A 14,047-nucleotide genomic window follows, 5' to 3' on the forward strand; every position below is an offset into this window, starting at 1 on the left:
TTGATGATAATGTTGCTGATATAGTTGTTGGGGGAGGTAAGATTAGAGAGAGAGAGAAAAGAGGAGGACTCATTATGGCTGTAAAACCATGTTTTTCTTAGCTGTAGTGAGTTTTCTTTATTTTTTCTTTTGGTATGATTTTCTCCCAATAGAAAAATTACTCTGATATTTATTTCCTGTATCAAGAACGTATTTCCTCTAAACTTGAAAAACCTCTTTCTCTGCACTCCATTTTGTGGTATTGTGATATCCTAATCTAAATGCAATCTTCTGGTGTATTTCCATTAATCTTCAGAGAGGTGTTCTAGTCTCTTTGACTATAACAGAATACCTTTTCTACACAGCCTAAAACACTAGTGTTCTTTTTGTGAATGCTAAATTAGGTTGTAGTCCTAGTGTTAACGTCCCTTGCTAATAAGAGTCAATCTTTCTTTAATGTCTGACTACATGTAGTCACAGTCATCCTTTTAAATATTTTTAACTGTTTACTGAAGTATGATAATTTTTCATGAAATGCCTATACCTGTGTAATTATTGCTCAAATCAAGAAAAAGAAAATCAACAGCATCTAAGAAACCCCTCTTGTGCTCTTTACCAGCCATTACTGCTCTTTCCCAAAGGTGACACCCTTACTTCTACCACCATTTATAATGTCTGTCTATCTGTTTTGAACTTTATATAAATAGAATCATACTTAGGGGCTTAATGCAGAGGCTGCTCCCTGCACATGTGCCTAACTGGCCCAGACAGCAGAGGCAGGCACTATGGCCGGGAAGCAGGAAAACACTCTTTCCTCCTGGCATGTGACTCCCACCATTGCTACAGGCCAGCAGGAGGGCAGCCCTGCCTCTGGCAGTTTAGGGGCTTAACACTCATTGTGTGTGGCTCACTGGCCCCTGACAGCAGAGGCAGGCACTGAGGGCAGGAAGCAGGAAAGAACTCTCTCCCTAGGGTAGGAACTGACACTGCTTGCCTGAGACCACTGCCATCACTGCAGGTGCTGGGAAGCTCCAAAGAGTAGAGCTTCTGGGCACTAGGGGAGGGTGCTGCCTACACAAACCTAATATTTGTAATTATCCAATAGGATTATGAAAAGGCAGAACCTTGTTTAATCCCAAATCCCTCAAACACCAGAAAGAGGGCTCAGTGCAACTGAAAATCATCAATCTTCCTGAAAAAGAATTCAAAATAAAAGTCATAAGCATGCTAATATGAAGCTGCAGAAAAATATTCAAGAACTAAAAGACAAATTCAAGAGGGAGATAGACACATTGAAAAATACAGTAGCTGAAATAAAACATACAATGGAGGGATTTAAAACCAGATTAGATGAAGTACAGGAGACGGTAAATGGAATAGAAACTAGAGAACAGGAATACAGAGAAGGTGAGGTGGAGAGAGAAAAAAGGATCTCTAGGAATGAAAAAATATTGAGAGAACTGTGTGTGTGACCAATTCAAATGGAACAATATTCACATTATAGGGGTACTAGAAGAAGAAGAGAGAGAAAAAGGGATAGAAAGTGTCTTTGAAGAAATAATTGTTGAAAACTTCCCCAATCCAGGGAAGGAAATAGGCTCTTAGGCCATTCAAAAAAGAGTTCAAAATAAAAGTAATAAGCATGCTAATACGGAGCTGCAGAAAAATATTCAAGAGCTAAGAAGTGCACAAATCTCCTGACACAAGGGACCCAAGGAAGACAAAACCAAGACATATAATAATTAAAATGGCAAAGATCAAGGAAAATGACAGAGTATTAATAGCATTCAGAGACAGCAAAAAGATCACCTAGAAAGGAAAACCCATCAGTCTATCATCAGACTTCTCAGCAGAGACCTTACAGGCCAGAAGGCAGTGGCATGATATATTCAATGCAGTGAAACAGAAGGGCCTCGAAACAAGAATACTCTGCCCAGCAAGATTATCACTTAAATTTGAAGTAAGGATTAAACAATTTCCAGATAAGCAAAAGTTGAGGGAATTTACCTCCCAGAAACCATTCCTACAGTGTATTTTAAAGGGATTGCTCTAGATGGAAGTGCTCCTAAGGCTAAATAGCTGTCACCAGAGAAAATAATACTACACTAAAGGAAGCAGATAAATTAATTACTGACCAAATGCAAAATTAAAACAGCTACCCACAAAGTCAGTCAAGGGATACAAAAAGAGTACAGATTATGACACTTAACATATAAAGAGTGGAGGAGGAAGAAAAAGAAGGGAGAGAGAGAAAAAATAAGAATCTTTAGATTGTGTTTATAATAGTGTAATAAGTGAGTTAAGTTATACCATTAGATTGTAAAGAAGTTGCCCTGGAACTTTGGTAACCATTAATCCAAAGCCTGCAATGACAATAAGTGCTTATCTATCAATAATCACCCTAAATGTAAATGGGCCGAATGCAATAATCAAAAGATATGGAGTTACAGAATAGATGAAAAAATGAGACCCATCTATATGCTGCCTACAAGAGACTCATTTCAAACCCAAAGACACAGACTGAAAGCGAAGGGAGGAAAAAGATATTTCATGCATACAATAGGGAGAAAAAAGCAGTAGTTGCAATATGTGTATCAGATAAAATAGACTTCAAAACAAAGAAAGTAACAAAAGACAAAGGAGGACATTATATAATGATAAAGGGGTCAGTCCAACAAGATGATATAACCATTATAAATATCTATGCATCCAACATAGGAATACCCAAAATGTACAACAAATACTAAAAGAATTAAGGGGAGAAACAGAAAACAATGCATTCATTTTAGAAGACTTCAACACACCACTCACTCCAAAGGACAGATCAATCAGACAGAAAATAAGTAAGGAGACAGAGGTACTGAACAACACATTAGAACAGATGGACCTAACAGACATCTACAGAACTCTACACCCAAATGCAGCAGGATACACATTTTTCTCAAGTGCATATGGAACATTTTCCAGAATAGATCACATATTAGGCCACAAAAAGAGCCTCAGTAAATTCAAAAAGATTGAAATTGTAGCAGCCAACTTCTCAGATCACAAAGGTATGAAACTAAAAATAACTTACATAAAGAAAACAAAAAGGCTCACATGGAGGCTTAACAACATGCTCCTAAATAATCAATGGATCAATGACCAAATAAAAATAGAGATCAAGCAATATATGGACATAAATGAAAATAACAGCTCAATGCTCCAACTTCTGTGGGATGCAGCAAAGGCAGTCCTAAGAGGAAAGTATATAGCAATTCAGGCCTATCTCAAATGATGAACAATCCCAAATGAACAGTCTAATTTCACAATTAATGACACTAGAGAAAGAAGAATAAGTGAGGCCCAAAGTCAGTAGAAGGAGGGACATAATAAAGATTACAGAAGAAATAAATAAAATTTAGAAGAATGAAACAATAGAAAGAATGAATGAAAACAGGAGCTGGTTCTTTGAGAAAATAAACAAAATAGATAAACCCCTAGCCAGACTTATCAAGAAAAAAAGAGAGTCTACACACATAAAGAGAATCAGAAATGAGAAAGGAAGAATCACTCTGGACACCACAGAAAAACAAAGAATTATGAGAGAATACTCTGAAAAATTATATGCTAACAAACTGGATAACCTAGAAGAAACAGACACCTTTCTATAAAAACCTTCCAACCTTCCAAGATTGACCCAGGAAGAAACAGAAAATCTGAACAGACCAATTACCAGCAATGAAATTGAGTTGGTAAATCAAAAAACTACCCAAGAACAAAACCCTGGAGCAGATGGCTTCACTGCTAATACCCATCCTCCTTAGAGCTTTCCAAAAATCAGAAGAGGAGGGAATATGTCCAAATTCATTCTATGAAAATGCCATCACTCTAATACCAAAACCAGGCAAAGATACCACAAAAAATAAAATTACAGACCAATATCACTGATGAACATAGAAGCAAAAATACTCAACAAAATATTAGCAAACTGAATTAAAAAATATGTCAAAAAGATCATCCATCATGATCAAGTGGATTTACTCCAGGGATGCAAGGATGGTACAATATTCGAAAATCCATCAACATCAACCACTACATCAAAAAAAGAAGGACAAAAATCACATGATCATCTCCATAGATGCTGAAAAAGCATTCGACAAAATTCAACATTCATTCATGATAAAAACTCTCAACAAAATGGGTATAGAGGACAAGTACTTCAAACATAATAAAGGCCATATAAGACAAACCCATAGCCAACATCATACCTAACAGCAAAAAGCTGAAAACGTTTCCTTTAAGATTGGGAAGAAGAGAAGGATGCCCACTCTCCCAGATATTATTGGAGGTCCTAGCCATGGCAATCAGACAACACAAACAAATAAAAGGCATCCAGATTGGCTAGGAGCAAGTTAAACTGTCATTGTTTGCAGATGACATATTGTACATAAAGACACTAAGGAATCCACTATAATACTACTAAAACTAATATCTGATTTCAGCAAAGTTGTGGGATACAAAATTAATACCCAGAAATCTGTTGCATTCCTACTAATGATGAACTAGCAGAAAGAGAAATCAGGAAAACAATTCCATTCACAATTGCATCAAAAAGAATAAAATACCTAGGAATAAACCTAACCAAGGATATGAAAGTCCTATACCCTGAAAACTACAAGACACTCTTGAGAGAAATTAAAGAAGACACCGATAAATGGAAATACATCCCATGCTCATGGGTAGGAAGAATTAATATTGTCAAAAAGGCCTTCCTGCCTAAAGCAACCTACAGATTCAATGCAATCCCTGTCAAAATACTAACAGCATTCTTCAATGAACTAGAATAGTTCTAAAGTTCATATGGAACCATGAAAGATCCCGAATAGCCAAAACAGTCCTTAGAAGGAAAAATGAAGTGGGGGTGATTACGCTTCCCGACTCAAGCTCTACTACAATGCCACAGTAATCAAGACAATTTGGTACTGGCACAAGAACACACCCACAGTTAAATGAAATAGACTAGAGAGTTGAGTCATAAACCCACACATATAGGGCCAATTAATATATGATGAAAGAGCCATGTATATACAATGGATAAATGACAGCCTCTTCAAAAATGGGTGTTGCCAAAACTGGACAGCTATGTGTAAGAGAATGAAATTGCATTACTGTCTAACTCCACATACAAAAGTAAACTTGAAATGGATCAAAGACCTGATAAGTTGTGAAACCGTAAAACTCCTAGAAGAAAACATAGGCAAAACTCTCTTGAATATAAATATGAGCAACTTTTTCATGAACATATCTCTTTGGGCAAGGGATACAAAAGCAAAAATGAACAAGTGAGACTACATCAAACTAAAAAGCTTGTGTACAACAAAGGAAACCATCAGTAGGCCAAAAAGGCATCCTACAGTATGGGATGTCCATATCCAACAAGGGGTTAACATCCAAACTATATAAAAAACTCACATACCTCAACACCCAAAAAGCAAATAACCCAATTTAAAAATGGTCAAAGGATATGAACAGACACTTCTCCAAAAAAGAAATTCAGACGGCCCATCAGGCAGATGAAAAGATGCTCCACATTGCTAATCATCAAGGATGCAAATTAAAGCCACAATGAGATATCATCTCAGACCAGTTAGGACAGCCAACATCCAGAAGACAAGGAACAGCAAATTCTGGCAAGGATGTGGAGAAAGGGGAACTCTCCTACATTGCTAGTGGGAATGTAAATTCATTAAACTATTGTGGAAAGCAATATGTAGGTTCCTCAACAAACCAAGAACAGAAATACCATTTGATCCAGGAATTCCACTTGTAGGAATTTACCCAAAGAAAACAGGATCCCAGATTCAAAAAGACATATGCACTCCTATGTTTATTGCAGCACTCTTTACAATAGCCAAGACATGGAAACAACCTAAGTGTCTATCAGTAGATGAATGGATAAAGAAGATATGGTATATATACACAATGAAATATTATTCAGCCATAAGAAGAAAATAAATCCTACCATTTGCAACAACATGGATGGAGCTAGAGGGTATTATACTCAGTGAATTAAGCCAGGTGAAGACAAGTACCAAATGATTTCAGTCATTTGTGGAGTATAACAACAAAGCAAAAACTGAAGGAACAAAACAGCTCACAGAACCCAAGAATGGATTAGCAGTTACCGAAGGGAACATGGTTGGGGAGGGTGGGTGGGAATGGAGAAAGGGGTTAAGGGATATTATGATTAGCACACATAATATGGGGGGGCACGGGGAAGGCAGTATAGCACAGAGGAGGCAAGTAGTGGCTCTATAGCATCTCACTATGCTGATGGACAGTGACTGTAATGGGGTATGTGGTGGGGACTTGATAATGGGAGGAATCTAGTAACCACAGTGTTTCTCATGTGATTGTATATTAGTGATACCATAATTAAAAAAATTAATTAATTAATTGATTTTTTCAAGCAACCCTGTCTTTTTTTTTTAAGGGTATAATATACTGCACAGCATGACATTGTCTTTATTGTATTTCTCAGCTGTAGCTCTTCCATTCAGAAATTAAAGATCATCTTTCATTAAGTTATTATTTCCTCCTCTCTCCCCAGTTTGGGATAATTTAAAAAAAGGTTTGTACAAGTTGTTATGAAATTAAGTTTCATTCACACACAATTTAAGTGTTTAAAAGGCACTCAAAATTGTAGCTTGTATGTGTATGAGTTCTGAAATGACACTTTTAACAATCTTCTTGTTATCAAAAAATATTCTACATACATACCTATGATCAAAACAATCTTTTCTTGTTTGGGAAATTTCCTATGCACTGTTAAGTTAAAAAAAAACAGTTAACAATTCTATCAATACTTCCAACGTTGAGACAACTGGGTCCTACCTAGTGTTTGATTTCTGCAACTACTAACCTTAATAATGCAAAACTGCTACTAAAACCAAGGTTCTAAGAACTGCTTTTGGAAATGTTTTTTTTTATGTGTTTATAGTGGCAAAATAAGGCCATGAAAAGAATACAATATCAAAATAAGTATAAAAATAACCACATGCTATTTAAATAAGAAAAACAGACCCAGTCATTTTTTACTTCAAATGCAGATCTGTGCCTCCCTTAAGTTTACCAAAATCCCAAGGGAACATCTAGGTAATTGGGATATATAGAAAGCCACTGTACAGTCAGCAGGCTATCAAAACTAGGGCTCAGTCATAACCCATACTGAATGTAGAACAAATGGTTTATTCAAAACATCCATTAATTTACAAGTGGTCTTTCATCCATAATCTCCATTACATCAAAAGGACAAAGTGGGCTTAACATTTCACTTAAGACGGTTCAGCATTACAGGTTTTTGAAGAAATACCTTAGGAACAAATAACAAATTGCACTGAAGCTAATGAAATTTTGATCTTATCAGGTCATAGCCAAAATCCAAATGTGTTGAACAATCCTCAGAGAAATTGGAATGTAGAATGTTGAGTTCAATTTAGATATCATCAATGTCTTCATCATTATCTCCAATGTCATCAAACTGGATTTCATCATCATCTCCAGGACCAAATGTGTCAGTTTCATTAATCTAGCATGCTCTGGAAGCTCACCATATGCCTTCACACTTGTAGCTTCATCTGCGTTGTATTTTAAAATTATATCAGCTTACTATCCTGGTAGTCTCGTACACCATCCAAAATAATATCTGAGGTATTTATCTTAACTTTTTTCTCAATTTCCCTCTAATGTGGCATAACCTCTTCACGCCATCAAAACACGTTGCTTCTAATCGTCCATTTCCCAACATTTTGATTACTTGTGCATACTCTCGTCCATCTTCTTTGAACACCAGCTCTCTTTTTTCAGATTCATTCTCATTCTTACCTCTGCATCGATTTTTACCTCCTTTACTTTTATTCTTGGGCATGGCAGTGACGGCTGCCTCGCGGCGTCTTCGACTCCTTCCTGGACGGCAGCGGGGGCAGCGAAGGGTGAGGAGACTCCTCCGAGGGGCGAGGGGGGCGACGCGTGGGACCGCACGATGTCAAAGTCTGGTGACCAGTTCTTCCGAGGTGCCCCTGCGCCCACGCTCAGCCGCAGCATAAGGCGTCGCGGCTGCTCGCGCCTCTTTTCCCCGCCTCCCGGCACCAGCTGGGCCCGTCTCCCAGGCTCTACGGCGCACGCGTGGCCGACTGACCCTGTTGTTAGGGCGGAGGGGACGCCCAGCCCTGTCTTTCTTACAGTGTACGCACTCTAATAAACATTTGGTATCTCCATCTACCAAGATGGACAAAGAGACGTTGTTTGTGGCAGTAGATGTGTCTTTAGTCATTTACTTGATTGAAGTTTTCACATTGACTATTGTTCCCTATTCATAAATCAGACACTCAAGAGTAACTCCTTCCAACTCAGCAAATGCCCTTGATGAAGCAAACTGTCAGGAACATTAATGATAACTGACAGTTCTAGGGAAAGGAAAGAGGTCCTCAAAATTACTTGTGCCCTTGTAGAGTACCTCCAGAGGGAGTTACTTCAAGAAGGTGTTACCTTAACCTTAAAGTGAAAGAGGCTTGGCCACCAAATAAAGGCCTTTATATCTTGAAAATTGCCATGATTTTTCTGTTTTGTCATCTCAAGCAAATAGCAAGTAATAACCTCAAAATGATCCTGCCTGTCTGAAGCCAAAGTAATAGATAGGTTATCCATTCAAGATCTCTTAAATTCAGTTTCTATGTTGTTATTGAAAAGAAAGTTAATATGGGCTTATGCATTATTAGATAATAATATGTAATTTGGTCTTAAGCAGACTAACAATAATACATAATTTCTAAAATGGTAAAATTAAATGCTTTCCTTAAAAATATGCATTTCCATTTCTCTGCTCATGTTGTTACCTGAACTAGATTCTGTTTTCCCCTTTGAATATTACTTTGGCAGCGGCACAGATTTCATCACCATTCCAGGTTTCCACACTCACTGTTGCTGTGCCTTTGCTCATGTGTCAAATACTGAATAAGCACTCTAACTGAATTGTCGTATCTAATAATGAGAGAGAAGTCACCATTTTAGACATATGAAGAATATATTTCAGAAAGTTAAGAAATTTGCTCAGTTTTATCATTATTGAATGATGTTGCCTTTTTTAAACCTTTGCATTGCCAATTTGTACCATATGTTGATATTAAATCCTATTGTTTGTTATTGCTTATCTGTAATTTTTGTGTACAGTCTTTATGCCATCCATTATTCTTCCCTCATTGTGTCTAGTAGAAGACTCTACAGAGGTAAGTGCTTACTAACATCTTCTGAATTAACTATTTGGAGTATAAAGAAAGATTTTCAGTTCAGTAGAAAGGTCATCAAGAGCTCAGGTCTCATTGAAATCCTGATTAGACATCAAGATCAAATGTGCATTTTTATATATGAACATATTATGTATGGAAAATGTACAATTTTAAAACATGATTCAACCCTGGACATTTGAGGGGAAATTAAAATCTAGCAGACTTTTGACAATCTTGAATACTTCTGGAGACCTATATGACTTTTAAAGTTCAGAAATCCCATCAGTTCCTCAGAACTTCCATTTTCTCTTTATTTTTATTATAGGCAGTCATAGTTTTCCTTTTAGGGACCATAAACAATGAAAACCAGGGTCATAAAAATTACTTCCTAAGAGTTGTTGTTTGTTAGTGATGAGAATGGCAAAAATAAGTTGAGATATGGACATGGAAAGGTTTCCCAGACTCTCTTACTACAAAGTGACATAATTTTATACTCTAGCCAAGGGTCCCACTCAAATTTGTGTCCACCTATTTCATAAATTATTATGACTTAGATCTTGAGAGTTGCTTTCAAAATAGTGGAAAGTGCACATGTCAGACCCTGGGAGAAAAGTGAACAATCCTGTATGCAGTAAGTTTTGGGGAAGCAATATTATTTATTGGACTAAGACCTCTTTGTCAGATTAAGACAAAGATGACTTAAAGCTAATATTTAAAAAATGTAATATTTTCAATATTAAATTAATAATCATAAAGAATTAATTGTAGAAAGCATTTTATTCATTGTTACAAAATTTCATAATTAAATCTAGAATTTTTTTCATAGAACAAGTTATTAAGAAAATGACATGTTTTCCAAATAAATTTTTCTTCCTCCTGGACTTAAATGTCTGTTCTTTCACTCTGTTTCAATTTTCCAAGATTTCACTGAATTATGATATTGTCTTCATTGGTTCCCACATACCCTTTATTCCATCCACATCATTGTCATTTTAAAGTGCCAGTTGCTTAGAACTCAGCCAGTTCAATTTATTCTTTTTATAATAAACCTCTGCTATAACCATCTCTGGAGGCCATCCTAGTCAAAGGTAGACTCTGAGTGGCTTTGGATCTAGACAAAATCAGGAAAGACCTGGGGGTGACGCTGCCATCAACTGTTCTCTGCATAGCAAACAGTGCTTATGAATGGTGATACTCTCTCTCCCTGGGCCTGGGTGGCATGGAATGTAACAGTCCTCTCATGTGCCGCCCCAAGCTATCACTACCGATTGATAGACCTTGACAAATCAGATGAAGCCTCTATGTAAGATTAGATCCTCTATTTTAGTTGAGGGAATGGTATGTTAATCTAGATGGAATTTTAAAATACCACCAACACCAAATTAACTATCGGTAGGACATTTTTTAGGTATGAGAATTTTAGGAAGTCTACACATTCCCAGGAAAAAGCTTACAGGATAACCAGTAAACAACAGAACTGGTTTTAAGCCTGTTTAACTGAGCAACAGTTTGCTTCTGTGGCCTGGCCTCGGAAAGCCACCCAATCACTGATAGTCTCATGCTTTGAAAGTCAGCCAATCAACAGTGGACTTAGTTCTGTGAATTTGTGTCTAAGGTGGACAGTCAACCAACTCCTGTTTCTGTAAGCAAACACAAGCATGATTCTTTATCCAATGTCAGTCACCTTTAAAGACTGATGTAAACTCACTACACCCTTCCAAACTAACACAATCCCCTCTTCCCACTTCCCTCTTTCTTAAACCCTGTAAAATCAGCAGTTTGATTAATTCAGTGTGACTGTGCCTAACCAGCATAGCTCGCCCTTACCTGGGTGAGCATAAGTGAAGCTTTACAGCTTTGATTTTTGTTTCAAAGTTTGAAAGGTGGTCTCATACCTTGACAGATGACAGATATGTCAGCACTTTTTTTTTTCATTAAAGGTAACACATCTGCTTAACTTCTCAAATGAACTATTTGCTAGGAAATGAACTCACATACCAAAGTGTAGGTTGGCCACATAACTGAGACCTTCCCACTAAAAAAAAATTTTACCGGGCTATCATATTAATAAGCATTGAGAAATTCAAGTCTTCTTTTTCATTTTAATTGCATGGAATGTATTTTATATAATTTGTGGGCAACATTAGCCTCCTGAAATAGAACATTAGCAAATCTGACATGCTTGAAGTGTGAAGGGTTGGGGTCTTAAGGAGAGAAAGGTTCTGGGAAATCCCTAAGAGTAAGCTAAGAGTTGATGGGAGATAGCAAATAAGTCTATTTGGAGTTCAACACAATACCGCACTGGACCATTTCTGCATTTCTCTAGACATCCTAGTCAGCCTAGAAATAGACTGGAAGGGCATATATATATATGTGGAAAATTAATTTGGAGATAAGCTTGCCAGTGGGTCCCAGGCTTTTGATAGTGGTAGATGGGGCTGCCAGGGAACTACTGAACAGCAGTCCAGGACTGAGTAGGAATTGTATTGCCAATGAAGAGATCATGATGCCTAGGGAGAAATGTAAAAAAGTTGGATATTAAATGTTTTAATACAGATGAAGTGCAGATGTGATTAGAGATAGGAAGGAAGACAGATGGCAGGACTGTGACCAGGGAGGAAGAATGCTGAGGTAAGGATTTCTGAGAAACCACATTCAAGTCAAAAATATTTTCAAGCCTCGGTGATGTACTGTGTGCTAGTCATTTTGCCAGATGCTGTGGGAGCTGCAAAAATGAGCCACTGTAGCTTCTGCTGTCAAGAAATGTGCAGTTTAGTAGGACTAGAGCTTTATCCTGAAGTTGTTCAGAAATGTCTGTGACTGGTTTGGGAAGGAGGCCACTGAAGCCAAGGAAAAAATATAGGCTGTGAGGTTCATGTGCCACATGGTCATCAGTGTAAGTGCTAAAGGTTGAGGATAAAGGCAGGGGTGGGACTGAAGAGAAATGTACAAGGAGTACAGGACTCTTATACTTGCTTTTGTCTTAATTTCTTTTCTTTTCTTTTTTCTTTTTGGATTATTTAGTAAGGGCATAGGAAGCTGAGAATCCCGTGGAACCCGCACAGATGATAGGGTATTTTTAGAGAAGTCAGGTGTACATTTCTGAGAGGAGGTGAGCCTGGCTAATTATGATGCCATTACCCTTTTACTTGAGATATTAAATGCTACATAAATTGCCTGAAAACATGAGTTCCCATCTGAAAATTTGACACTTTTGTGGGAAATATATATCTAGGAAAATTGTTAGTGGCTGTACAATTTTTTTCACCATTTTTCAGGATCTAATGCTAAACCATTAGCAATACATGTTTGAAGAATAATGCAGGATTATATGATGGTTATTTGGTGTTTACATCAATTCTAGGAGGAAGGATGATTTTGGAGAGGGTGACATGCTAATATTGAAGATAAATCAATAAAATCAAGATCGAATGGGGTAAAGTTGTAAAAAAATTCACAATTTCTTGTTTTACTTAATCCTCTTATGCCAAACTGTTAGACTGTGTATCCAGCACCACCAGTAATTTAGCCACAGTGTCCTTATGTCTATAATTACCGTGCAAACCTCGTTTGTACTGCTTGGTTTTGTTGTTTTTAAAAAGCCTTATTTTAATGTGTGATTGTTGGCTTTTATGTGGTTCTTAGAAGCTTGTTAGTGGTCAGGGAGTGCAGAAATGAAAGTGAGCGCCCTGGGATGGGCTGTCTGTTCTGGTTGCTGTTTGCTGGGAGGTAGCAGTAATCAAAGCAAACACTGGCTGCTGCTGGCCAGTCTGTGGTGCGTGAGGGGTTTGCAGAGCATGTGCTGATGAACGTGAGATAAATAGTTGCCAGTAGGTTTAATCCTGGCTTGTCACCAGCACAGTGCCTTTGCAGCTCACAATGGGAAATGACGGGTGTGTTAAAGCATAAGGCAAGTGTGTGACATGGTTTTGGACAGAGTCCACGGAGTGCTGGATATTGCTGTGTCCTGTCATTCACCTTAACACCTGCTATTCTTCACAAGGTAACAAACCTCATGGGGCTCCAGTCCTTGATGAAAAAGATCGGGGGCATATTTGCATCTTTCCTTTGTACTTACATGAATCACGTGCGGTGGCATCTCTTGGCTGCGTTTGTGATGGGGCCGAGCAGCAGACACCATACCCACAGTCTTCTCATTTAATTATAAGGGAAGAGCAGATCCTCCTCGTGTCACATGATTGGTGTCAGGGCACATCTAGCATCTGGCACTGCATGTGGTGCGGTCAGGCTCCTATGGATACATGAGGAAGATGCCCAAGACAGGTAGAAAGTGAAAACAAGATTACAGGCAGGGCCAGGCAAGTGGCATGTGATCTTTGGAAACACTGATCTATTGAACAGTCTTTACTGGGGCAGCAGATCGGCTGCACATGGTCTTTTCTGACACTGGTGGTAAATGTAGCAATTAAACAAAAAGGGAAGGAAGAAACATACTAAGCAAGTGCCCTGAAAAGAGGGCAAAAATTATCTGAGAAAGAAGTGGCCTTGCTCATCTTTCTGTTTACTTGTATAGAAGTGTTTGGAAGCACATTTGCTTCTTATGGGAACACTGATGCTGTCACTGAAAGCTTAGCTTTCCTATGCCAAACATTAGGACTGCAGGAGCATCTTTTCCTTTCATGTAGGTAGGTGTACAAGAAATGGGGACTGCACCCGGAGTAGGCGTGAAACCACATGGACACAAATGGACTGAGTATATACAAACAGATGTATGTTGCATAGTTTTGGAAAAGCACTCAATCTGCCTTGGGGGCATTATGGAAAGGAGAGGGGTTTGAAAA

General features: G+C 37.9%; 1 long non-coding RNA gene and 1 pseudogene across 1 annotated transcript in view; one reads left to right on the top strand and one right to left on the bottom strand.

Annotated features, from left to right (window-relative positions):
* LOC140850491 (uncharacterized) overlaps nt 1–14,047 on the top strand; it is a 216,746-nt gene that overhangs the window by 86,338 nt on the left and 116,361 nt on the right. The window lies entirely within an intron of this gene.
* Nucleotides 6,724–9,911, bottom strand: LOC118969725 (eukaryotic translation initiation factor 1A, Y-chromosomal-like; annotated as a pseudogene).

Source organism: Manis javanica, chromosome 7 (assembly GCF_040802235.1).
Source record: "Manis javanica isolate MJ-LG chromosome 7, MJ_LKY, whole genome shotgun sequence".
NCBI lineage: Eukaryota > Metazoa > Chordata > Mammalia > Pholidota > Manidae > Manis > Manis javanica.